Source organism: Galleria mellonella, unplaced genomic scaffold, assembly GCF_026898425.1.
Source record: "Galleria mellonella isolate WM207_F2 unplaced genomic scaffold, CSIRO_AGI_GalMel_v1 utg800, whole genome shotgun sequence".
Classification (NCBI taxonomy): Eukaryota; Metazoa; Arthropoda; class Insecta; order Lepidoptera; family Pyralidae; genus Galleria; species Galleria mellonella.
Window position 1 is genome coordinate 1,050,723 of NW_026442158.1, and position 27,794 is coordinate 1,078,516.

The following is a 27,794-nucleotide window of genomic DNA, read 5'->3' on the forward strand; positions in this document are numbered from 1 at the left end:
AGTACTACATACTCGTACATTGTTTTTTTAAATGGGAATACCTGTTTATCTCGTAAGTACTTGGCTGCGTGTAGTCCCAGCGTCATTAATTTTAATAGGATTTGCAACGTGCAAGATGCATGTTTAGTTGTCACAATAATTATTGTGAATGACACGCAATTATTTGTGATGCCAAAATACGGGTAGTATACAACTAGTCTCGAATCAGTTTCAAGTGACATGTAAATTGATGCTATGTATGGTTATTTATGTACTCGATTGTGTGTGGTCGCTGCCAAGCCATAAAAGTAAGAGGATATGTATTATCCATTCATGTTTATAAAGAATATTATACTCTGTGATTATTCACTTAGTCATCTATATACAACCTATATGTTAACGACATCATCATCTTCCTACCCTTATCCCTATTATTATTTGGGGTCTGTGTAATATGGTTTTACCCATATTTTAAAAAGATTTGGCTTTTAGTTTTACGACCGGCCGCCTGCTTGACGTCAACCCTCTTTGGGAATGTTAACGACAAATTATTTTAAATAATTTTCATTAAAATGCTTATTATTCTGAAACGCGTTCATAGGCTTCGGTAACCGCTTACCATCAGGTGGGTCGTATCCTTGTTTGCCCCCTCAGTGGTATAAAAAAACATGAAAATGATGTAAATGTGTAAATTCTATTTGTTTGTATTTTTTTTAATTATAGTTTATTTTTCAATTTAAATTAAATAAATATTATAAAACTAGTAATTAATTCATAAAAAATGTTACGTTAAATGTCAAAATATTTGTAGAAGAATTTTGTTACTTGTCTAACTTGCCTTAAAGCGAGTCTCAGTTGCATTGACATTTATGTATAAAAAGTACAAATAAATCGCTGATAAACAAATTATAACATTTCTATTTCATAACAAATATATTAAACTAACTTGTTTTCTGATTTAAAAATATAATCGTGACTCTACTATAGATTAATTTTTACGTAACATGAATAATGTTATTGAAAATCCATTACCTAAAAAATGGTAAATTCAAAAATTTACGGTGAATGTTTATTTATTACAATGTATACCACATTTAATATCAGTTAATGCATATACTATTTCAATGCATTTACGAATGTGTAGAGCTCCAGTCAACTTGAATATTTAAAAACGTCACGTACACGGAAACCTAATATAGTTATGTACTTTCGTGGCTAGGTGTATACACTACGTATTGGTACGACTTTATTTCAAAAAGTATAGAGTTGATATTGAAAGGAATTTTCAGAAACTATATCCAGTTGCAAGCAGTAGTGCTGCTATCGTTGTAGGCACAACACAGCCCGGAACTTGATGGAAGTGTAATTTATGACTAGACTAGTTTTAAAGTCTTTATAGGGCATTTTGTAGCAGTCTTGAAAATATAGTAGTTGCTCTAATATACTTTATATATTCTATGTGTATTAAGTTTATAGATTTAGTGAATTCGTTGTGAAATTTAATAAATATGATGTAGCCTGTATTGAATCTTCCGGAATAATTAAAGATAAGCAGATAAGTTAAACATCGATGGGTATTCTGCTGATTTTTTCTTAATTGGCGATAACGGAATGGTAAATGGTAAACACTTAAAGCTAAGATTGACTGGGAGATAATGTTTATAGCTTTTAAGTCCGCCTTGTACACCTTGTATACCTGTACTAAAAAATAAATAAAATAATGCCTCGTTTGCGCAATTGTATTTCGCTAATAGGAGCACTAGTGAGTGAGATAGGTTAGGAAGAAAGCAGGTTAGTTTGCCTATTCTGACGTCTCCACGTACCACGAAGTTCGACCTGATTGGAGGGTATATTGCTAGTAATGGAGTTGTTGGATTCCATTTGGTACTAATAATCCCATTCCCCCCTTATTCTGTTGATTGGACAAGACAAACGGTTTGGATATTTTTAAGCGAAATTCAAATAAAACAAATAAAACATCTGTATTTTGGTTGTAATTCGATTACACAGTCCACTTTTGAACTCATTTTGATAATACTCTTTTTAAATCTACAAAGTTTATTTTCGTCCTGTTTTGGTTCTATAATAATTTTCGAACAGCGGATGCTGCCTTTTGTATGGAGTAAAATCTGTTTGTTGGAAAGCAAAATCTTCGGATATTTTAAATTTCTCAATCAAAAAATTTGAAATTTTAATATTTTTAACGGAATTTGTTAACGAAACATCTCGCCGTTCATAGTATCTCATCGTATCAGATGTCATCGATGAGTTCTGAAATGGAATTGGAACAAAATATGAAGTGTCTCTTTCGCAAGACATTTTCGATCACATACTATTTAATACACACGTATCAAGATAATGTAAGGAATGTGACATGTTTAAGTACATTCAACATTACTGTATGAACAATGTTAAAGCTATGTGGTGTTCAGGACTCAGTAAACCGATTAGTATTCAGTGTTGACCAGTGCACAGCAGTAGCGCATGTTCTGATTGTGACTTACATGATGTTTGCTTGTTCAATGCTCTATTAATAGAATACATAGTTTAGATAACGTTATTCTTGTCACTGTTAAGTAACAGTTCTCATTATCTTCTCGTATTTTTTATGTTTTTCTTGTTTTATTGTCGATGCAAGAAAATATTAGTGTTGCTTCTAAAGTGTAATTTTTTAATACTATCTACAGAATCAAAGTTTTAATGTCATAGTTAACGTAAGATATTATAGTAATTTAAGGATAATTAAGAACTAAGTTCAACTGTAATATCGCATTGAAATATTAATTTTATAGATATAGAATGACATATCAAAACCATCCCCATTTTTTATAACACTTATTCGATTATTAACAGACTTTACGATATCAGATAATACTACGACCGCATAGAATGTTTGATGGCGTCGCATCTCTTTTATCGTTTGTTGGTTAACAAAGTGCTCAGTTTGGGTAAGCTGCTAAATCTGGAATGTCGCATGCGACTACCCTTCCTTTTTGAATGGCTATGGAAAGCTTATTCATAGTCGAAAGACTCGTACAATACCGTGAATGTGGCTTTATTTGACTATCTGATACTTTGAATCCTTTTACTGCTTTGTTTCTGCCATTTTAATCCATTTGTTTATGCCTGTATAATAGTGTTGTAAAATTGTATTGTATCCGTGCTTTTGTCGAGTCTTATTTGCCCTTTTATTACAGATTAATTTTTGCCTTATTTTATATTACCTAGTGTAATTAACAGTGTATTTAGTTGTCAGACTTTGCATAACATATGTCTTGTTACAAGGCGAACTAAGGTCTACTATTGTTGTTGTTTATTCATTAGATGACTGTGTCTACCGAGGCCAGAGAAGGTCAGATTTCTAAATGTCAGCTGTCGTGACGCCAGTATCGACATATTTAATTAAACCCGAAAGTAGTTTGTTGCACAAAAAGTAAAGACATTTTCGAATTACTTCAGTATCTAAAAAATGTGGTTTGTTATCAAGAGATGAACAGGATCCCCACGAAGGTGTCATCGGATCGCCTCGGATATCGGAGTGCCTTAATTTCTTTCCACTTTTTCCCCTATCTATTTCTAACGTCAAGAACATTTTATATAACCCCGTTTATTCAGCCTTTAAAGGTAACGCTGTTATACTAATTGGTGATTGATTACGTATATTTGCACAAGCTTTCCCGTACTTTGATCTTTATTGATTTCCATTTACATTTCCACCTACGTTTATCTGATAAATTTAATTATTCGCTTCTATTATTATTATAGTTATATGATAACGTTCGTATGTTATTTTATGTCGTATGTTACATAATAATATTAGTTCTGTTTCTGTGTAAACGTCTGCGGTCCTTCCCGGATATCGGCGTTATTGTCCTAAAAGCACGTAGGAATTAATATTCGGGTCTCGTTTGTAACTAACTGTTGTTTTGAATAACACCTGCGGGCTCCATTGGACTTTGAATGGTTAGCCACAATTACGAATACTGAGCGAATTTCACTATCTAATATCGTTCTATGAACATAAATTCCATCTTTACTGTTATGGCGTTTTTTGAAAATTATATAGTTTTTTTTTGAAATTTTTTTAATAATGCAGTGATAAAGCATGTTGCATGTGTAAATGAGCTTTTCCCTGCTATTTTTCTATCGGTCCAATGAAAGATTGAACGTAATCAATCAACTAACCAAAATCATTAGCTCTAATAAAATTTGCCTTCATTAATTTTAAAATTTCGCGTTGTTAAAATATGTGTTTATTTTAAATGCAATATCGGAATTTAAGGCGACGAAAAATAATAATAAATAATAAATAGTACATCCATTCCGCTTATTTGTTGCAATAAAGAAACAGATACTATTTACCAGCAAAAAAAAAAAAATCATCGCTTGAAGTCCGGATAATGTATTTAAAATGTATCTTGTTAATACAAATGGTGTTACAGATTTTTATTTTTATAAAAATAATGTTTTTCATATAGTTCGTTTATTATAATTATTGCTAGGTGGGAATTGGGATGAAAGTATCTTAAGTGTATTGTGCGTTGTGTTAAAAATAGGAATCTTTTTAACCTAAGAAATAAAGATTTTTATGCAACTTAGAATGGCAAAAAAGCTGAAGACCCACCTGATGGAATGTGGTAACCGTCGCCTATAGACATGAGTAGTACCATGGACATAACAGAGTATACTGTTTCGCCCATGATACCCCCCATGCGTTGCTATTCCTAAGGACTCAGGTGTTATTTCCTCTGTACCCTGTAAATTTACTGCCATATCCCACCCTTCAAACCGAAATAGCCATGCAAACACAACTGCTTCACGGTAGAAACACGAATGGGGCAGAGATGTCCAAGCAAACGATTTTTGTACAAAGTCTTCCTCTGGTAGATTTCTTTTAATTTAACTAACTAAACATAATAGATTTAAGTAGAATATTAATGAGTTAGTTTATTATTAAAGTTATGTGCGCACCGTATGTCTTTTATATATTTCTTTTTACTAGTTAATGCTTCTATCCTATTTGATGCTACCATTATAATATTTCCTATCATAGATTGACCAAGTTTTCTTTCTATTAACTATACAATCTTCCTAGATAACTCTTTAAAATACCCCAATTATAAATTCAGTGGTATCACGATTCTGTCTATTTAATTTATGACAAGTATCACTCAATTGACACAAATGATAAGAAATATAATATATACTATATTAAATTATAAAATGCCGTCCATTATCATAATTATGGATTAATTGTTACAAGGCATACTAGTAGATTAGACTGTAGTGTTGTATATTGTCCTTTCGTTGTATTACGTAATTTCCTTCGCGGTGACGCGTGTTCGCCCACAGTCACTGCCATTGTAGGTTATGTCATACGAGAATCGAGATTGCTCATATAAAATAGTAAATCCTGATCGTAAATTCTAGTCTATTTACGATTATCTTTGATAGTATATTGAAGGTTCAACAAAATAAGAACAAATTATTCAAATCTTATCCGTTTAAACGCGATTGAATGACAAATATCTAATCGACTAAAATTCTCCCACTTAATAGGGTTATAGGATATTGTCTATGGCATTCAAATTAATAATTATGCCTTTAAGATATGCTAATGGTTATAATGATGTTACTAATTAAATTATTGAATGATTAATGGCAATAGTTAAAATGCACAGTGCCTTACTAACAGGTTTAATATGGCGCTGTGCATTTTGTGAGAAAAAAAGTATGGTAATATTTTTATTTTTATAATTATGGATATTTGAATTCACAGTTAGGAAGTATTTTCTAAGTTGATGTAAAAAGAAAAAAAATACATTTCATGGGATATTGTAATAATAACTTTTTTTTTTTTTTTTTATTTTGATTATTTTCTTGTACTGAAATATTTAAAACTGATTTCGAAAAGTATGAGGGTTTCAATCCGGTTGTGAGTTCATTACCTTGTAACTTTGTTAGTTCTAAACCGTTTTGGATTTTTTTTTATCTGTTAGAATATACGTACAAATTAGTCCCATAGAAATTTTATCAAATTCTATTTAGTAGTTATTACATCAAAATAACTGGTTTTATCACAATCGAAGTCAGTATTTTTTTATCTTTAATTATTCAAATTTAATTTACGAATTTAGAGTCGACATAAATGCTTCACGATATGAAATGTTTTACAATGTTCAAATTAGTAATGTATTAAAGCATCACTTCAGAGAACATCGACGATTTTATTATAAATTGATCTTAAAGAGTTAAAATAGTGTATTTATTTTCTTATTGTGAGTTCGTTATACATATTATTATAATTCACGAACTTACTTTGAAACTAATGTTTTTATAGGCACTAAGTATTCATAATAAATGAGTCATAGATAGTGGTTCGTAGTAATTTCCATATCAAACTGAATTAATTAAAATTCTAATAATATATAGCGTTATGTTATAAATACAGTATAAACAAATCGTTGCTTTATTCCAAACTCAGGTCTAATAAAAATCCACTTAATGATATCTTGTTTCTAATTAATTAATCAAATTTCAATCTAACTTTATCCACCAAAATCAATTAATCACCAGAGAGAGAGTTTATACAAGTCTTGTTCTTAGGTATCTCTGTCCCGCTTGTTTTTCTATCGTGAAGCAGCTGTACTAGCATGGCTGTGTTTTAAGGGCTGGATTTAAAAGGTTGGTTATGTAAGTGAAATAGCGTAGGCGGAGTTATTATTCCATTTTCTCACATTAAAAAAAAAATCCTTAGGAATGGCAACGCATCAAAGATACCATGGGCGTCACTGTATGTTCTTTGATGTCTAATGGTGCTATTCATTTATATAGATGACGATTACCATTTTTCGTCTAACAAAGATATATTTAACGTGAAAAATATTATTACAAATATAATAAGTATTTATAAAAAAAATACAGTTATGCAATAACTAGCTTTAACCCGCGATTTCCTTTGCGTGACTGGTATATATTCACTGTTTATGATAATATAATAAAAATAGTATGCCCTTCTCCATCCCATACAGCACGTTCTTACTAAATTTCATCGTGATTAGTTAATTTGTTGAGACGTCACATTATTAATATACAACTAGTAAAGATAAAAGGTGACGTAATGTCTAAATTACACTTACAAACAACGGTAGTGTAGGGCGTTTACCAAGTGTGCAGATGACGCGACAAGTTTTTAAACATTCTAGAAAATCATCTATTGATCTGTCGAATGAAGGCGAGTTAAAATATCGGAACGGTTTGATCGTATGAATGGGTTGAAATATTAGAAAATTCAAATTTAAATGAATTTGAGGTATTGTTTCTGAGAACATATCTTTAGGTATATCTGTATAGAATGGATATGAAATTTGAATGACGTTTTTAAGCGTCATTACGAAAGAAACAAATTCTCAATTCTTAATTTTTTTGGGAGCAATATGTACTTCTAATAATCTAGGCCCAGAGTCGAACCTCTGACCTCATTTGCACTAAGCGGCATGCCTATCAGTCATATATTCAATTTCAACATTTAGCACATATAAAATTGATATGTAGAACATAAAAGGGCGTCGATAAGCTTAACATCACGCGACGGTACTGTTTTACGATCTTAATGTAGTCGTAACGTAACGGCTAACGATTGAGATTGTACTCAATGACGTCACTTTGTTCTATTATCTATGGATGTTACAAGAATTGTTCTCAGTCTGGTCGTCTACCAACGTATTTCCGAAGTTCCGAATTCAAATTCAGTCCATACGATAAAAGGCGTTCATAACGAAATGGCACCCGTAAACGGTCGTTTCGTTTGTATAAACCTGCCTCTCTACCATGAAATTCAAAATTTTGAAGCCAAACGAAATATGAAAATTATTTTAAAATTGTGAACGAAATAATTTACAGAAGACAGAATTTGGGTTTATGACAAATGAAACTTTGCATTCGCGGTACCGATTTCGGTATGAACATGTTTTAATATACATAGCTCGTAACTATGTTATTATTTGAAGGCAAGAATACTGTAATTGATTATAGCTTTGTAGGTTTTTATTTTCTATCTTTTTACCAACACGTAAAATATAGTTTGTAATAGTTATTTTATCCATTCATTTTTGTTTTTGTTTTGAGCTTAACTTTTATTTGGAAAAAGCAACTGCTGTTTTTGCTCGTTCTTCTAAGCTGAAATTGCATACCGAACTGGGCAATAGATTTATAAAAAAAATGATGATTCAAAAATGTCTATTTTTAAATTTACTTGAATAAAAATTATTTATTATTATTTTTAATAAAAAGAGTACAAAATCAGATAGTCGAATTGAGAGGTCTAGTCAGGGCAGACTGTAGATAAATATTGTTTTATATTAATCTACAGTGTGTCCTGTATATATATATGGTATTAGGGCACACTGTAGATCACATTATTCTATATTTATCTACAGTATGCCCTGTGCTTTATTTATGGTATATATGTATGGTTGGTATATCGGCACCCTTCAATAAGATCAGCTTCGGTTTACGCCACATAAGCACTATTGCTGTCGTGTGACAACTGTCTTTTATGGTTTCCCTATCTCTTGAAACGACATTGGTTTGAGTGAACACGATTTATTGATAATAAGGGTCAGACATCTAGGGGCGATGCGACTTTGGGACCATCCTAGCTTTCAACAGATACAATCGTGGACACATAAATTCATGTGTTTCGTCCCTACATTTAATTCCAGATATAGCAATGTCGTAAAGGAGTGATTTATAACAGTTTTATAAATGAAATATGAAATATTAGTGTGACATATAGAACATGTCTTAAATTAACACAGGATAATTTTAATTTCAATTCGTTCGAGTTAGTAAAACTTTTGTTTTGTTTATATTACAATATATGATTTTAGATCAATGAATCATGTGAACGGCTAACAATACACAATTACATATTAACCGTAATTTGATAATAACACTATGTATAACATACAATAATTATATATATACATATAACATGTTTGCTAACTCGAGACGTACCTACAGACTAAAGACAATAATTACACAACTGAAAAATGTCTACCGTCCTTGGAATATAATTGTACTCAAAATGTATATATTGGTACAATCAACTTGTTTCGAATTGTCGTCTATTTGGGATACTAAGAATTAATACGTAACGAGTGCATTTTATTTCGTAAAATAGCGATTTTAATAATGACAAACAACAGGATCTTTTTGAAACCTTTTTCTACCTCGATTCAGTTTTATTTTTTTGTTTGTTATCTCAAAACTCTGTCATGTATAAATCTATTTGGATTTTTTATCACAAAGAAATCAGAATGGTTCTATAGAAATTTTATTATAATTTGTTCAGTAGTTTAGGTTTTAAAAGGACTGGTTTTAGCTCTGGTTTAGACGAATTCACTATAGTTTCCATGGAGAACCGTGTAGATCTGGATGACGTTCTTATAAGGTATATTTCTAGCAATGGTGTTGTTTCTCTCGCATTTACCTCATTAAGAATAGATGATTAAATACAGACTTTTAGAGATTTGTCAAAATGGCAGTGAATGGCAAATACTGCATCGAGAAGAGCGCAGCACTTAAATAAGGAATGAATAAATACAGATTGTTCGACCCATACATATTCTACAGAGATATTGCTGCGGTTATAGTGGTGACGGTGACCGCAGAGTAACGGAGGTAGAATAATTAGATGGCAGAATATACCGGTATGTCTATGAATTCAATTACTAGAGGAAATAATCACTAGTTCTTAAAAATTTTTAGCTATAATTAATAAGGGCTGCATTGCATGAATAAGTGGAAACTCATTATTGTTCCCTAAAAAAAATTATACAGATTATAAAGATTAACAATATGTACACCAACAAATGAATAGGTATCTAATTACATTGGTGCATTGTGATTTAAAAAGCCATATTTTCGCCATACATGTGTTAGGTTTGTATTTACAAAAATACTGATATATTCTTGTATAACCTAATCCAGAAGCCAGGGGGGATAATGGATTGTTAAAAATGGGGATTAGTAGCCCCATTTTTAGCAATACACCTTGTCAGGTCGACCTCCACGCGATTCCTCTTGGAAACCATCGTCATTAATTTATCTTTGAATTCGTCACGATGGACTAACTGACCTGCCTTTTTATCCTCATCAAGCATTCTTCATTGGTGCCCCGCCGGTGTATTGATAGCGCAGGGTTACCATTACATTATCATCAATTAAAAAAAAAATCCAGAAGCCGAGAGACATGGTTAGAAGCCCAAATTGTATTGTCACATCGACAAAAAGAGATAGATAACTTTAAATAAATTAAAATAACTTAAAGTAAGATTTTTATTTAAATAAGAATAGTAACAATCATATAGTTATATAAATATTAATTTATACATAAGAGTTCCAGTTTACAATATAATTACTAACTTTGCTCATCATTATCTCTTTAAACGTTATTAACAAACATTCAAACATGTTTACAGCTGCTTACACTGATTATATTAAGATTAATATAAGTACCATAGTAACAAACATGAATAATATATAAATCCGATAAAAAAAAAAAAAAACAAGTTTACTGACTTTATCTCAATATTCGCACGCAGACACGTCCGTTTTGATAACCCGCGGTTTATGTTTTTTATTATTACATTGTATTATGTTATTATGTATATGTTTGCTCATTAAAATAAATTATAAACTTCCTCCTAAAAATGTTTCATGCTTTCATAAAACCAGTATGACTAGAACTACTCTATACTTGTGTTTACAGCGTTTATAGTATTTGCTTAAGACTGAACATTTTTATATATGTTGAGATTTAAATCATCATCATCATCCTTTTTCATCAGTTAACTTCGACTTCTATAGATAGTGCATCGAGCCTCAAAAATTGGTTAACTTTTTGTCAGCAAGTTGTCAAGTTAGCGGAGTCGTTTTTTTTATCAGTTTTCACTCTGTGAGTATATCCCACGTACACAATGTATCTAAACGTATCTATATTTAATTATTTAATAAATAAAATAAGTTTTTGTGCATTGAAAATGTGCAGAACTTATAAGACAAAATATAGAAGTTATAAAGTTATCACGCAAAATTGTATGAACAAATTGATCCGCTTTTTTCGAAACATTAGTATGGAGATACTCTATCTATATAATTTAAGTTTCAAATACACACTTTTCGTATAGTCAATGTCGAATACTTAAAAAATATAGAGTTTTCTATCCTATCACAATGTATCTAGCCTTAAAGGTAGTAGTATATGGGCACTATATTATAGGGGGAAATATTCAGTGTTAGAATACTCGCTTAAGATGACGTTAATGATTCGACTCACATATTTAGATATACAAAAAAAAAAATTACGTATTGCTTTTTTTTTATTATATTTATTACAATAAATGGGAGTTTTAGTCTTCGTCGTCGTGCCGTATTCGTGTAACCATTTATTCGGCTGCATTCATCGCATAGTAGATGATTACGTTAATCTCGTATAGTACACTGAATGCGCGCGTGCGACCATTTGTGTGTAAAAGTATTTTTTAAATTTTTTCATTAATATTTTTTTCCGTATTTTTTTTTACGTGGTTTATTCCTGTATTTTAATAGTTATTCTGCAATTCGGGGCGGAGGTAAATCCAACAAATCATAGATTCTCTAAATCTGTCCATCCGTTTTGGAGTTATTAAGGATGTAGTTAATCCGACTTTATTTTTTTTTATATAGAAGAGGATAGAATATACTGATGAGTTCAGAATATTGCCCAATTATGATTAAATTTAAATGATACTCAAAAAGCACATGTTCAAATGTAAGCTTACTTAATAAGCAGTTATATACTTGTAAATACATATATACAGTGCAAATATATCAGCTGTATTTGATAATTAACTTTATTCTGACTACAATAAAACGTGATTTTCGATATTGCCACAAATTTATACAGTTTTAGATTATAACCGCGATGGGCGCCAGTCATTCGAGGTCTAAACCGAACAGAATCGAACCATTTCGTGAGAACGTTACTGACATTTATTTTTAAAATCCAAATGTGAACTGTACGCCCTAATTAAATGTTAACAGTCCATCCACAAAACGGATTTAATGTCTTCGGTTTGCCATCACGTGTAGGATGCGTGAAGATCGGTTAAAATTGAGGTTAATTCGTTTTATTTCGAGACAAATGCAACTACTTGCATGATATTGATTTAACTTTTATTTCTTTTACTTTGATTTAGGGGTTATTTACTCTTTTTGTTATATATTTTAATCGAAAAATTTTATTAAACATCTTAAAAAAGGAGGTTCTCATATTTTCTGAATTTTGAAGCCAGCTTCAAAAAGGGAAGATTAAATTGATTGTATTTTTTTTTTGTGTATATTACTTTATATCTATTATGTTTATTTATTATTTGTGGTATTTGATTGTTTTATCATAGTTGATATTGGGCGTTTATGAAGAAGAAAAATACTTATTCGTTAATTTGATTACGTCAGATCTCAATTTATCCCAATACGTATCATCATCATCATGTCAGCGGTTAATGGAGGAATCTAATGTAGGAGGTCAATGTTCAGCAAAGGACATGCTGAACATTGGCCTCCTCCATTAGAGCGGTTTTGTCAGTAGTTACCATGCTTGGCAGAAGGGTTGGCAACCGCAGTTAGCATTTGATGATGTTTTAAGAGGGTTGCTGCTGCCTATCCCTTGACCATAAAGTTCTCTTAGTTACCTCTTACAATACCCACGAGAAAAGGTGGCACATTCTGTGCCGAGACCACACCGTTATATGGAATGGAGTGAATTTAGATGGAAAGCACCTAGAAGTATTATATTACCGATTGCTTGAAAACTTTACATTTCCTTTAAAGTTATGACATATAAAGATTATGTACCATAATAATAATCAACATGGACATTATGTGGAGTCAATAGAAGTTTCTATCAAAGAACCAAGTATCTTAGATTTTGTTCCATATGAAATAATATTTTCAAAATTTATATACCACAACTGACATCACCTTTTTAGGGTATGAAAAATATTAATCGGTTACTAAATTTTTTCTATTTAAACAATATTAGTGTAACATAAACTTTAATGGACTGATGAATTTAATAATGATAAAAGTAGACTACTTCTAATTAATTAAAGCTATATTATTTCTCGTTTCAAGGACATTTTTAAAATAGAATCAAGTAACTGTTTTTAATTTAGAATCCTTATACTATTTATCCACTTACTTTTTAATATAATTGCTAAGAATGGCACAAAGTTGGAAATTCGTCATGACGTCGTGATATACGTGGTATTCATGCTCGCTAATTTACATTATGGCATGTAGATATTATTTGTACAAAACAACAACTTCATGTATGTTACAAATATTTGAATTTAGAATACGAAATCGTGTGTATTGGTAGATTTTGTATTGGATCAGTTTTTTGCTATACGGCAGTTTGGATTGCCTTAAAATATGGAACTGGTCATAGGAATTTGGTCTACAAATTGGTGATATCCTCGATCAATAATTAGAAAATTTATTTCATCTCACTTGGACAAAGCTTAAGCTTAACTAATAAATAATAGACATATAAAAGTCCCATTGTATTTCACGGTCGTACGATTTATGACAAATCTCGAACAGACTGAATTCACTACTCTCACGCCCCAATAAGCCCATAAATGTTAATAGTTTAGAAATTTCATTGTTGTAATAACAAAGTTACAACTTTCCATGAATTTTAGATAAATAGACTATCAAATTGTAACATTGATGATTCACATTCAATGTACTCGTAGCTCTGTGGCAACACAGTATAAATACAATTTGCCATTTTCGCGGGCTGGATTTCGCAAGTAAAACAAAAGAACAATACCAGAAAAAGAGAAGAATAATTTGAAAAACATGCTGAGTGTCTTAGCATGGTACTTGTTGGCTAATATTCTCGCTATAGGGAGATTGGTCCCAACAGTGGGATTTATTTGAAATAATGCTGAAGCCATAAGCATAACTTTTCCATTATCAACTACAATATAATATTCTTCTTTTAGTAACATTGGTGTATTTAGAATTATTATTATTATACAACTTAGAATGGCAAACAAGCTAACGGTCCACTTGATGGGAAGTGATAATCGTCGTCTATAGACATGAGCAGTACCATGGACATAAAATATACTGTTTCGCCCATGATGCCCCCCATACGTTGCCATTCCTGAGGAGTCTGGTGTTATTCCTCTATACCTTGTAAATTCACTGTCATATCCTACCCTTCAACCTATTTTCCATCGGGTGCCTGGTTTCCATAAAAAGGCTACAAATATACTCTCAAACATGTTTGGGAAGTTCTGCCGTCGTTCTGCGGTGGACACCGTACAATTCTGAAGCGGGCACGGCTCACCTTCTACCGCCAATACTCAATTGTAAGATTGGTCTTATCAGTGGTACATTATTTTATTATAATGATAAAGCAATTAACATATTATCCAATTTATCAGCAATGATAGTAATATTATCAAATAAAATAAAAATTAAATTATTACACACATTGTTTTTTTTTTAATTAATTATATAATAAAAATAAATAATGATAATGATTAAAACAATATTAATCTTTTGTTTTTCATCAATTTAATTAATTGTTAGATTCGTCGTATACAGAAGGAAAAAGAACATCCCGCATCTTACTAGTAGGTATTGTTTTTGTATGTTATGTTTTTCTATTAATTCGTTTTTAGTGAATTAATGATATTATATAATACACAATAATTTAGTTAATTATAATTTTTGAGGATGAGAAACAAAACAAAATTCAGACAAAATACGATGTTTCGGCCCAATTTTTTATAATTTATTTTAGTAATTTTGCATCGAAGAGTAATCGTTTATATAAACGATATATCAAGACAATTTGATAGCAATAAAATTTCAAAGTTAACCATGGAATGTATAAATAAAATACCATGTGTGCGGAGCGTAACGATAAATAAAACCCCATGTGTTGTTTAACGGTAGTGTTAATGGTAATAATATTGTTGTCCAAAAATACTAGCTACTGAAAATAAAAACTGTAATAATAGTTTCAGCCGACTTTCAATAGAAGGTAGTTCTCAGATCGATTGAATTTTTTGTATGTAATTTTTTTTTTATGTACTGTAACAAAATTAGTTCAGTACTTTAAATAAAAGTTAAGTTTTTTCATTGTTGAACATAAGCCTTCCCCATAAGGGAGGGGAGGTTTATTACCAGAGACCATCCGTGTTTCTACTGTGAAGTAGCTGTGTTTGGGTGGTTGTGTTTCGGTTTGAAGGGTGGCATATGGCAGTGAATTTATAGGGTACAGAGGAATAACACGTGAATCCTCAGAAATGGCAATGCATGGAGAGTGTCATGTACAAAACAGTATACTCTGTTATGTCCATGGTACTGTTCATGTCTATAGGCGATGGTTACCACTTTCCATCAGGTGGGCCGTCAGCTTGTTTGCCATTCTAAGATGCATAACAAAAATATATAGAAAATATAAGAAAAAGTTAAACGACCATTTTTATTTTATAGAATTCAACTCTCGTACAAATTTAACGAGGCGTTTAAGATTAAATGGGGATTACTTGATGTCTTCTATAAAACGTTATTATAGAAGAACGCATAAAAGTACTGTTTACAAAATGTAGCAAAAAGAATTTAAAAAGCAAACCAAAATTGTATACATTTAAAAACAGTACAATTATTAAACGACTGATATAAAATCGTTTAAAGAAAATAGAATTAGTAATGAGGAGAGAAATCGCATGTCTACTTCCAATAAACCACTAACAATATGAGACTGTATTCTTAATTTGTTGAAATTGTATATAATATTTCGTAATATTTCACAAATAACATCTATTATTAAAGAAGTAGTAAATGGGGGAATGAGAACTGGAGCCGAAAGCTTCCTAATTTATTTAAAGCCATCTCTAATGCTTAGTCAATAAAACGTGAAGTCGGTATGCTACGCTCTGCATATGATAGTGATTAAACACGCTTAGCTAATTCCAATTATGAGTCACAAATGTAACAATGTACTATGGGAACGTTTTATTGATCCATCTAAAGAACAATGTTTTATATAAATAATTGACTAAATAAATAAATATTTGTAAATTGTTATCAAAGTATTTTTCTTGCAGAAATATTGTTATGGATTATTTTATATGACCTGCATGTCTAATTCATTTTCATGTTATGTAAATCGTAAAGTTCATAGCTTTGAAGGTCAAATATTTTGTCGCAGTATCGCATCCCCGATGTTAGTTGTATTGCTTAGCACATTTCATATTGTATGGGATCCTTAATTATTGCTTCTTGTAATTTAACAAGATGTACGAGTAATGGCGTCGATATTTATGGTCCGTATCCATTTGTCGATGCTGGGTTTTTTTAATGGATTATAATGAAAAACCCCGCCTGCGCTATCGGTATACACTGGCGGGGCAACAGTGAGGGATGATAGGTGAGGATAAAGCAAGTCAGTTTGTCTATCGAGATTAATTTATCAAAAGTTAACCACGATGGTCCAGGGGGAACCGCGTGGAGGTCGACCTGTTAGGGTATACTGCTAGTAATGGGTCTGTTGGATCTCATTACTAACAATCCCTGTACCGCTCGATGCTGGGGTACAAGTGTTCTCACTTATAAATATGCTTTCTAGTCCATGTTGTAAAATTTTATATTGCAATTTGTATTTTGCATTTAATGGGTTTGACATGTGAAAGAGGTGAATAAACTCCACTGTAACAGTTCTATGAATATCATTTCATTCATTGATGTAAACACCAGCTGTCTAAGTACTAGGGTTGACATGTGCTTAACCTACTTTATCAGTCGTAACGACCTACTATTGTTTTACTGTAACTATATATATCTACTCGCTTTCTTGAATGAAAGTTAATATCCTCCTCATTGTGGCTCTTATCATGACCAATTGCGGGACGTTAACGGATTATTTTTTGGAAGTAGAAATTTTTTTTCTATAATTTATTAATATGTTTTCTTGTCCAGATAAAACGCTATTCATCATCTACATTTTATTAACACTTTGCTGACCGGTGACGAGTTAACTCGTCTTTTCATATCTAAACGTTGGTGACCGGCGTCTTACGGTACGTACGGTTAGCGTGTAAGTATGTCCTCCTACCACGATGGGCAAGACCGTTTGGACCGTTTGGATTACAAAGCATTCATGACCAAAAACTTACTTTCCTTTGTATTTAGGTTTTTATCATAATTTTAGTTTAATACCAAAGATTTCAACCATGACGAAATGCCCGGTCAGCAAAGTGTTAACTTTTTTCCCCCACATAGTACTAGTGAAGCACGTTACATGAATAGCGGAAGGTTATTTACTGATGCAACTAAAACTAGCTCGGGTCGGCTTTATAAGTCACCCCGTTGATTCATTAAGATGAACTGCCGAAAGGATCTCTACCCTACAGGCACAGGGTTATCAGACCCTTGTAAATTTTAGGAACTATCTTATTTTGGCGATTTATCGCAAATAAGTAAGAATCTTTGTGTGTTTTTTAGAGTAAATTAATGCTGGTAAATATTCTAGCTAATAATACATTGAAAGTGTTAAAATTACGTAACTTTAAATAATTTAGTCGTATCAGTATACTAAAATTTACTTATAACCAATTTGAACTTTTACACACAATTTTATGTTGTTTTTATCACAATGTATTCATTAAAAACCAAATATGTGTTAAGATCTTCCAAAATAATTTCAACAATTTTTTTCTTTAGATCTTATTGTTTATTACCATGGCATACTACTAATATTATATTATAAATGCGAAAGTTTGTAAGATTAGATTAAATGGATGAATGAATGGATGTCATTCTTTTACGCAAAAACTACCGAATGGGTTTGAATGAAAATTTGTACACAGGTAAATCATATCCTAACTCAGTACATCAGCACATATGATATCTTATATACTGTGTTATCGGGGCAAAGCTGCGGGATACAGCTAGTAGAAAACATGTTTTGAAACAATAGGCACTTCCAGATTAGATATTCCTGGCGATGCACTTGATGCTGAGTGCACCTATCACCAGTGACGTGTACTTTAGCTTTCGCTCTGCACGATGTTAACAGAAATGCTTATCTACTTCAAGTATCTTTCAAACAGCACGAGGAAGATACAAGTGCTCAACAACTAATAGGTGCTCAAACAGCTATTAAAGTGACCGATTCAAATTCTCACATTTTTTTTTACTATCCAGATCATATATCCGGATTGTAGTCAAAAAATTTTCTTTTTTTACATTCTTAAGAGATTTTTATATATTTGCATAATATCATGATAGGATAAATAAGAATTAGGTCTCAAACACCTCTTGTGTTTGGCACTTGTGCACAGTTTATCTATCTTATTCACTATAGTGTCTGTAGTGTATTTATATCTATTAATGCCAATTATCATTTATTTCCCTTAATTCATCAGTTGGTTTACTATTCCAAGTAGTATAACAAAAGTTTTCTTTATCTATTTATTACGAATGTTTCATAATATAAAATATTCCATTTTTCTCTCTTACTTCAGCTACAATCCTGTTGTATGATTCACCTTCCGGGTCACACAGTTGTGATATTGAAGCACCCAGAAGCAATATGTATTCTAATCCACTCTCATGTCGGAATCGGAAATGCGATGTCTAAATCAAACTTTCAGACAATGTCTACAGAATACTGTCCAATATTTACATTTATCTTTAACTGATCTAGAATGGCAATGGACGATTTATGACTAAAATAATTGTGACAAAGTGAAAAGAATTATTGTTTACAGCAAAGGCAAAGATGATCAATTAATTTATTACTAATTGAAGTGAGTATTATTCGCATTGCTGACGGTGTTGAACTCGTTGACTAGTTAACAACCTTGGCCCTTGGCCCTTTTGTGATCTTAAGCTAATGAAAGTGTGACTTTTACAAAATTACACATAATTATAATTAAGAAAGATGCCATATTTATTACGAATAATATAATTATCAACGAAAATCGAAATAATAGAGAACCGAATACAACTACTCAATTGTCTATACTTCTGTACTATTATTATAAAGAGGAAAGATCACCTATAGAAAGCTACAATATCAGCGAGTAACACAGGCTATATATGTTATTTTCGAAAGTTCAAACTACCCATGCGAAGCCGGGCTACTAGTGTGTTATAAAATGAATATAAAACAATACCAATATTCTTATAATACGTGTTAAACGTTTGTTGGCAAAGTATATTGCCATCAAACGGTCTGCCGTTTATCATCTTACTATAATAAAACCTATGCCCTACTGAAGGTTTTTCTATCTATTTGTAGCGCTGAGAGAAGTAGAATAAATAGTACAATGTTTAGAAGTACTATTTGTTTCGAGTGTCCCCAAAGAATATAGTTTTACAAACAAATCGGAGCATCTGCTATTATGTTTCGCTTCGGTTTATTGTCAAAGACAGATGCTGCCCTATTTTAGATATGGGTTAACTCGCCGGCTATGACTAAAATAATATTTGCTTCCCAGTCTCAACTTTAAGTGTCCCTCTTATATTTTGTATCAAGTATTTATTGTTGTGATTATTCTATCTAAAGTAATGATAGTATTATAATTGATGATGATCGAACGATCAACTGTCTTATCATTGGAAATCTTGATTGTTTCAAGAATTTTATGATCATGAATTAGCGATTTTAATAATGATTTAATATTAAGAAAGTATATTACAGGCATAGTTACATCTATTAAGTCAGATATGTAATGTACCGTTAGGGAACTGGCCGAGACGACGGTCACGGACCGCGAATGGATTTTTTTCTCAGTAACCTACTAAGGAATTGTGTTACTAGACAGGTTTTGCTAGTCGATAGTAATTATTGAAAACTTGTTCTATCGGCACTTTTCTAATATCGTAGTAAACACTCGGTTTACGTTTAAAAATATGCCAATGAATCTCTCAAGATTTGCACCTGGCCAAAGTGGAAAACTTGTTAGAGAGTTTGGCCTAATGGTTTACTATCTTGCCCCGATTCATCTCAAAGGTCAGTTCAAAGTTGAAATCTGGGCAACACCGTAAACTTTGCATCTCATTTAAATTTTGAAAATTTGTTAATATATCAAAAAATTTGTATCGTTAAAAAATTTTGACTCGTCATCATTTGAACGTCATTCCGTAATAACTAGACATCACAAAAACTACGCAAATGTTCTTTTTGTTCATATTGTACGTAGCATTAATCTTTAATATAAAAGTATTTTAATTACGTTTGGATTATTATTCTGTCATAGAATTTGCGTACGTGTCAAAGTAAATGATCTAATTTCCTGTTCTTAATTATTTTTCAAAGCTTAAGATAAGCTGTAATTTGATTTGCACTAATTTATTTGTATTTTAAATTTGATCATTTTGATATTGTGTTGGTTGGTAATCATTTAATCAATGTTTATCGACCATGGCAACCCATGTTACTTGAACTAATGCATCTTGGTCAATGATCTCTCCTCATAAGAGGCTGTTATTAGCCCACTAATTACGACAGTAAAGCGGCTTGGTATAGTGTTTTTATTCGAGTTTTCCTTTATTTCTACGCATTAATCATATTTGGTAGTCAGTACTGAATATTCTGTGTCTGTACACGAAATATTACAGTTTAATGCAGTAATTTCTGTCATTTTGCAATATTTTCTTGCGTGAACACTTTATCTTGTAGCTGATACGAGGTTTGTCCGGAAAGTACGTATAAAAGTTTTTTAAAAATTTTATTTTACAATTATTCAGGTAAATCAATTTTATCCCCTTCAAAGTACTCCCCCTGTGACATAATGCACTTGTGCCAACGCCGTTTCCACTGTGAGAAGGCTCCTTGAAAGTCCTCTGGTTGTAGGTTTCTCAGCTGCCCCGTCGTAGCTTTTTTTATCTCATTTATGTCCCCCAAATGCCGCCCCCGAAGTACCAATTTGGTTTTTGGGAACAAGAAGAAGTCACACGGGGCCAAATCCGGCGAATAGGGGGGTGTTCGGTCACCGTAATGGAATTTTTACTCAAAAACTCACGGACAACAAGAGAGGTGTGGGCAGGGGCATTGTCGTGGTGAAGAATCCAACGCCCCTCTCGCGCCAATTCTGGACGAACTCGTGCCACACGAGCTTTGAGGCGTCTGAGCACATCGACGTAGAATTTTCCATCAACTGTCTGGCCTGGAGGGACGAATTCTTGATGGACAATCCCCCGAACATCGAAAAAAACAATCATTGTCTCGGCCCTCTCTGAATCTTTTTAGCCACTTGTGGACGGTTGGTTCCTTCACAGCATCATCCCCATAAACTGTTCTGAGATCGGCAAAAATTTCACGGCCATTCTTGCCGAGTTTCGAGAGAAACTTGATTACGACGCGCTGCTCTTCAACGGAAGCGGGCTCCATGCCGACGGGGTTTCGTTAAGAGGTAACTTCACAGATGGCGTGACAAGCCAGTTCGCACCGCACGGCGGTCAGACCAGAACTGAAGCATTGTTAGGGACATAAGGAAGGGGTCCTGCGCTTACCTGGCCTCCCCACTCCTCTTTCTCGCATTCCAGAACACTTTTATACGAACTTTCCGGACAGACCTCGTACTTCTAAATGCGATGAATGAACATAGCGAGTCTTGTAATTGGCTTCGATCCAATGTCCGTAGGCGGGTCGAAGGGTTTCGTGTCTGTCCGCATATAGGGCACGATTTCTAATATTACTGCTGGTACTTTACATTGTAAATATAATTTGTTTCATCATTAATTTTAACAATAGAAGTAAACAGAAGTGAAGAGCTTATAATTATGAAAATTATCTAAAAAAATAGATCATTTTGTGGGAATGTTGTGATTACAATAACTTTTTTTGTGATTACAATTACTTGTATTTTAAAAATATTAACGGCCTTCAACGCTGCAAGTATTCGCTGGATTTGATTTAATAGTTTAAATATTTAAATCAGATGAGTGACTAGAAGCACTTTGGAACAATGCAGAAACTATATAATGTTTATAAATTGTTTCGTCTTAATAAATAAATTTATCCTTCTCTCTTATATTATTAATTAATAATTCATTTTTTATAGTATAAGCCTTCAAATATGATTGAAACAATCTTTCAATAAGTTCGGCTGTAAATCTCACTCGATATTGTAAAGGAAATGTTTTGGAAATAGGCAATATCCTGGGCGTTGGCCTGTCGTGGGTATATTGAAGGATCATTCCCTGGCTTTGGCAACTCCGTATTTGTACATATCTATAGTTGTTTTGTTACTTAGGGAGAGTATGGTGTATAAAAGATATAGCGGATATATTTATTGACATCATTTCTGTAGGCAACCACTTCCATAAGTTGCCACTTTCTATCACGAACCATCAGCTGGTTTGTTATTCTAAGTTGTGTAAAGTACGTTATTATCATTCTCGACCCGTTCCCGTTTGATATTAAAGTTATATCCTATTTACAAATTATGAACAGTTTAGAAAATGTACAGTTTTTTTAATGTACAGGTTGAATAATAAATTTTTTCTATGTTTACATAGATCTCAATTGGGATTTCCGCGTCGAGTAAAGAATGTCTCATATTATTTGTATGTATCTAAAATTTATCAGGGATTAATATAATTACAATATATCTACTTGTTTAATCAGAATTGATTAATCAGCATAACACTATTTAATAAAGGTATCATATTACGATGATTTTAAAGTGTTGGCAGGTTTCGTACAAATTAAAATCCATCCATTATTCTAAAGCACAAATCCTTGAATTTATTAGGCTTCATGTTACACTCAACTTTCAATCCCGACTGTTCAGAAGCTGACACGGAATTGTTACTTTATTTTAACATCTCATTAACAATTTTCTGGCGTACTGAACAAAGTTGTTACGTAGATTATGTCGGTTCTATCAGAAGTTGTCCGCCTCGCAGTTTCACTTCATTCAGTTCACTAATTGTCTCGGGACAAAATTCTAAATGAGCATTACAGTAACTACAATTGAACAGTTTACGTCATAACCTTTGCGGAATTTGTCTCCACGTGAACAGAGGTCCCAATTGTTGCGTCAATTGAGATTATAGTCTTTGTAACTTGGATTAGTTCTAAATATTGAGTAGGCAGTAAAAAGCCTTCTTAATCCATTATTTTCGTACAGTATATTTTTTAAGATGATATTTGGTTGTTTAAATATTTAAGTAAATTGATGTATAGATTTGATATATATATTTATATTAATTAACGCAGACAAAGTCCCAGCTACTAACTATTAATTCATGTTCATATTTATTCAATCTGAAACTTTGTAATAATTGCAATAGGTACATTATTTTAATATTAAATTCCTTCATTGAATTTTGAACATACATCACGTTCACGTCTACTCTAATTAATTTCGTACGGTCTTTGATATTGAATTTCAATTTGGCAAAATATCAAGACAGTTAAAATGTAAAGATTTCAATCTTTACTGGAATTACGTATCTTTCATTCCTTTCTACTTTTAAGTCGTAATGTATTTACGAATCTCCATTTACTAATTAAATTATGTAAGCTTAGATACTTTTTTATGTTTTGTGTATATCTGTATCCGACTACGCGTTGTTTATGAGGATATATATTTTTTAATATTAAGACTAAGTACAATATGTTAGACTGTTACGTTAGGATGTGACGACCCAATTTGTTGCTCCGTGTACCAATCGCTGACATACCCTCGTTTCAACATTTATGGTACCATGGCACGCCGTTAAAGGTTTATTTTGTTTGTCAAACGTGTAGCTTATTGTAAAATCGATTGTTTACTTAAAAGTCGACCTAGGTTTTTCTTGCTTTGCAAATCGAAACTAAAACCAGTAAGATGCTGGTATCTAACCAGATTAGTCACAATGCTATCGTCAAGAATGTGCAGTTTATTACTTTTACTTTATCAATTTGCTTTTTAACTATAAGAGTATTATGTAATTTGTGATCGAAGTATTTTAAATTTATAATCTACACAGTTTTATATGTTCTTGATCAAATATTTTAGAGTTAAATGCGCTTCTATTGTATACGTTTATTTGCCAGATTGCTTGCCTTAATCCAACAAAGGTTCCTTACCAACCAATGCAAAGTTCCACTGTTGAGTACGGATCCCTTTCCATAAGGAGGGGGATTAGTCTATTGTTACAGTGTTAGACAGGTGGTTTGGTATACGGTTTTATTTCGAGTTTTCCATCTCTTGGTATTGTGATTTGTTCCTTAGTCGGTTCTTATGATATTCTAGAAATGAAAAGGACCGGTGACATTGTATTCTTAATAAGTTGCGTTACGCAGAACAGTAAAATTTCAATGACAAGCTATAAGTGGTATCTGCCGATGATTTTCTGTAGGTTTCTTTTTGTTGGCCTTGCCTTATCTTTCTTTTAAAATTGACAAGTGATAATTTTCGGCATAAATTTTAGTTTGGTCATAATAAAATTCTTACAATTGTATGATGAGACACACATGTAGTTGTTTCAAATCCACATCTTTCTGCTAATTGGATTGAACGTGTTCCTAGTGACACCCAAAAAGCAAGGTTACGCATTTAAAATACTTGTATTATCAAATATAAACTAACTCGTTTGTTATACACGTAAAGGGTAGTTAATAAAATATTAAAAACGTTAAATGGTAGCTGCTAAGAAGAATGTACTTAGAAATTTTCATAGGCTATTTACGCAGTTGTAAAAGATTTACGGCATTCGCTATATTTATACGAAAAACGTGGAAGTGTTTTATTTGGCAATGTAATTAAGCCTTTTGTCGTTTCATGACAACAATTTGTCTGCTTTTGTTTAGATACTTTAGTAATAGATATATTGAGAAGTAAAAAAAAAATGGAAATATTTAAATATATGTGGTTGAATTATACGAAAAATATTCAATTAGATATTACTAAAACAAAAAAAAAACTTTTTAGGCTGTGAAACAAATAAAAATAGTATTGTAATTGACTCACTCACTTGGAAGTAACGATGCCATCGGATCTGACCGATACAGTATAAAAACCAGAACGGAAACGAACCCCTTGAATGTACAGACGTACATTTAATTTCTTTTGCATCACACATATAAAATTGTCCATATCGGCGGAATATACATTGTACATGTGTTGTTACATATATATTCTTTATTGCACTAAAACATACAGTAATAATAACAATTAGAAACACAATGTAAGCAAAAGTGGATTTATCTCTAAAAAAATTTCTTCCAGTCAACTTAACACAGCGGCATAGGAAGTAGTGAGTCTGGCAGCAGTAGTGCAAAACAGAAATTTAAACAACAATATTAAATATATACAAATGTTGCCACAAACAAAAATAAAATGGAGCCCAAAGAAGATTGTTCACTGCTTGTTACAGTCAATTTTCTCGGAGATTATTTTACTTGAATTTTATATTAGAGGAAAGTGGCTTTTATCTAGTGGCATTACAGTAGAAGAAAATTTATACACTTCAGCTCACATACTTCAAGATTAAGAAGCAACCGTATTTACCTGACTTATAATTTTTTTGTTTGACACTGTAAGCGTGTTTTATTAAGGAATTGACATTATTATATTAAGGCATAATTATGACAATATTGGCACTTGGTGGTGAGATTTAGAATTCATTTTTATAAGCGAGAGTATCATCAGAACAGCACCATCTGTAGAGAACCTGTTGAAATAGTACAAGCATAATCACCTATAAAGATGAAATTATTTGATATTGAAAACATAATTTAATGTATACATGAATCGCAATTCATTTATAACAGGTTACGTGGTAAAAGCTTTTCTTGTGGAAACGGTATTAACCGAGATTTCATTTACTTCATCAACGAAAATGGAATATTGTTCCAATGTTTCTTGTTCAATTACATTATTGTGTACATCGTGTGTAAACGTGCGTTAACAAACTTTGTTAATTTGTTGAATGCTTCGTTGATTAATGGTACTGATTCAGAGCACTGATGTGAACTAGTTTGAATTTACTCTGCCTAATGTGAGCACATTAGTGAATTTGTCAATTCGAATTGAGCATGATAGACGATTTCCGAGAGCGTCGTCCCGATTTCAGGTGATTGATGACAACATCGATTGTAGATCTGACGACTATCCTATAATTCCGATATATAAATTACCATATTGCAAGTTCACATCAAAAATTTTATGTAAGTTTTGGTACATACAAAATTATAAGTGATTTTCATACGACTTTTAATAAAAAAGGTCTTGATTTACCATCAAGTAACATCGTCATTCCTAAGTAAAATTATATTATCCAAAAAATTTTATACCGGAGATAAAAATACTGACAATTTTAATAATGGAGAACGTTTTAGGACTAAACGACATGATTTTCCAAGAAAACATTTACATATTTCAAACTTTATTAAATAAACTTACCTCACATTTTGGGACATGTTTCCGCTAGGTTATTTATAGTTGAAATTCCACGCATTCGGCATTAATTTAGCAATGTAAGGTCGTCATTGGGTGCACGTTTAATCATATATATATTCAGTATAACTTGTATGGTTTCAAGAGCTGTGGATTCTGTGTAATAAATACAACGACTCTGGAATGCGCTACCCATGGACATAAGACAAATTTCTAACAAATTTATTTTTAAGAGAAAAGTCTACGAATATCTTTGGAAAAAACTGTGAAAGCAGTTCACCTTCATCATCATCACTTTGATCTCTATCGTTGTTTATTTGTGTTATCGTATATAATCTATAAGTAGGTATATATATATATGTATATTTATATTTGTATATATGTATTTTTATTACATATTTGTATATTTATGTAATATTTGTTTAATGTATTCATGTATGTATATTTATATAATCTCTATTGTATGTGTTGTAATTTTTTTTTCACCGCATATTAAAATTTCTGTTTAGCCAAAGGTTGACTGGGAGAGAATGCTATATAGTATTAAGTCCGCCTTTTGTACCAGACATTTTTTTTTGTAATGTGGTCAATAAAGCATAAATAAAATAAAAATAAAAAAATAAACCATATAGGTAAGAAATAGAAAGTTAGTAGAAACTAGAAAATAATTCTTATAAGTGGACAATCTTATTTGGACATATATTGGGGCTTATGTAGACAAAGTTTAATTAACAAAGTTCTGTTTCAAAAGTATTTCTCTTCTGTTAGTGAAATGTTATTTTTTTTTATTACACCAATTGTAACTTTCTCGTAATTGTGCCCAATTGACTAAGAGTCCGACCTTTTCTTATTCATTAAAATATGATTATTTACAATTGTAAATTAATCTTTGTAAATGCTTTGAATAGTGAAACTACTCAGGTATTTGTAAGTTATAATTAATTGTGGAAGTGTACAAGTGTCTTCGTAACAATACGAATATTATTTATTTGTTTATTTATTAAACTTTAATACGCCTTGCCGTGTGGACTCGGCATAGAATAGGCCACCCCTTCCTATCCCGTGGGTGTCGTAAAAGGCGATTAAGGTAGGGCGAGGGATGGGCAGCAGCGTCCCTTTAAAAACATCTCTAAAGCTTAGGCTTCCCCGCAGTTAGCTGCAGTTGCCAATACGCCTGCCAAGCACAGCAACTACTGAAAAAACCCCCCAAGTGGGAGGCTTATATTTAGCAGTGAACAGTTAAAGGCTGACTTGATGCTGATGATGAATATACCTAGAAAGTGTATATGGCGAACTAAACACCATATGGTGTCATCCACTAGTCGATTGTAGACAGGAATAACAAAA

At 32.0% G+C, this 27,794-nt stretch overlaps 1 protein-coding gene across 2 annotated transcripts in view; it reads left to right on the forward strand.

Annotated features, from left to right (window-relative positions):
- The window catches only part of LOC113518159 (ADP-ribosylation factor 6), a 56,590-nt gene that overhangs the window by 14,387 nt on the left and 14,409 nt on the right, over window positions 1-27,794 (forward strand). The window lies entirely within an intron of this gene.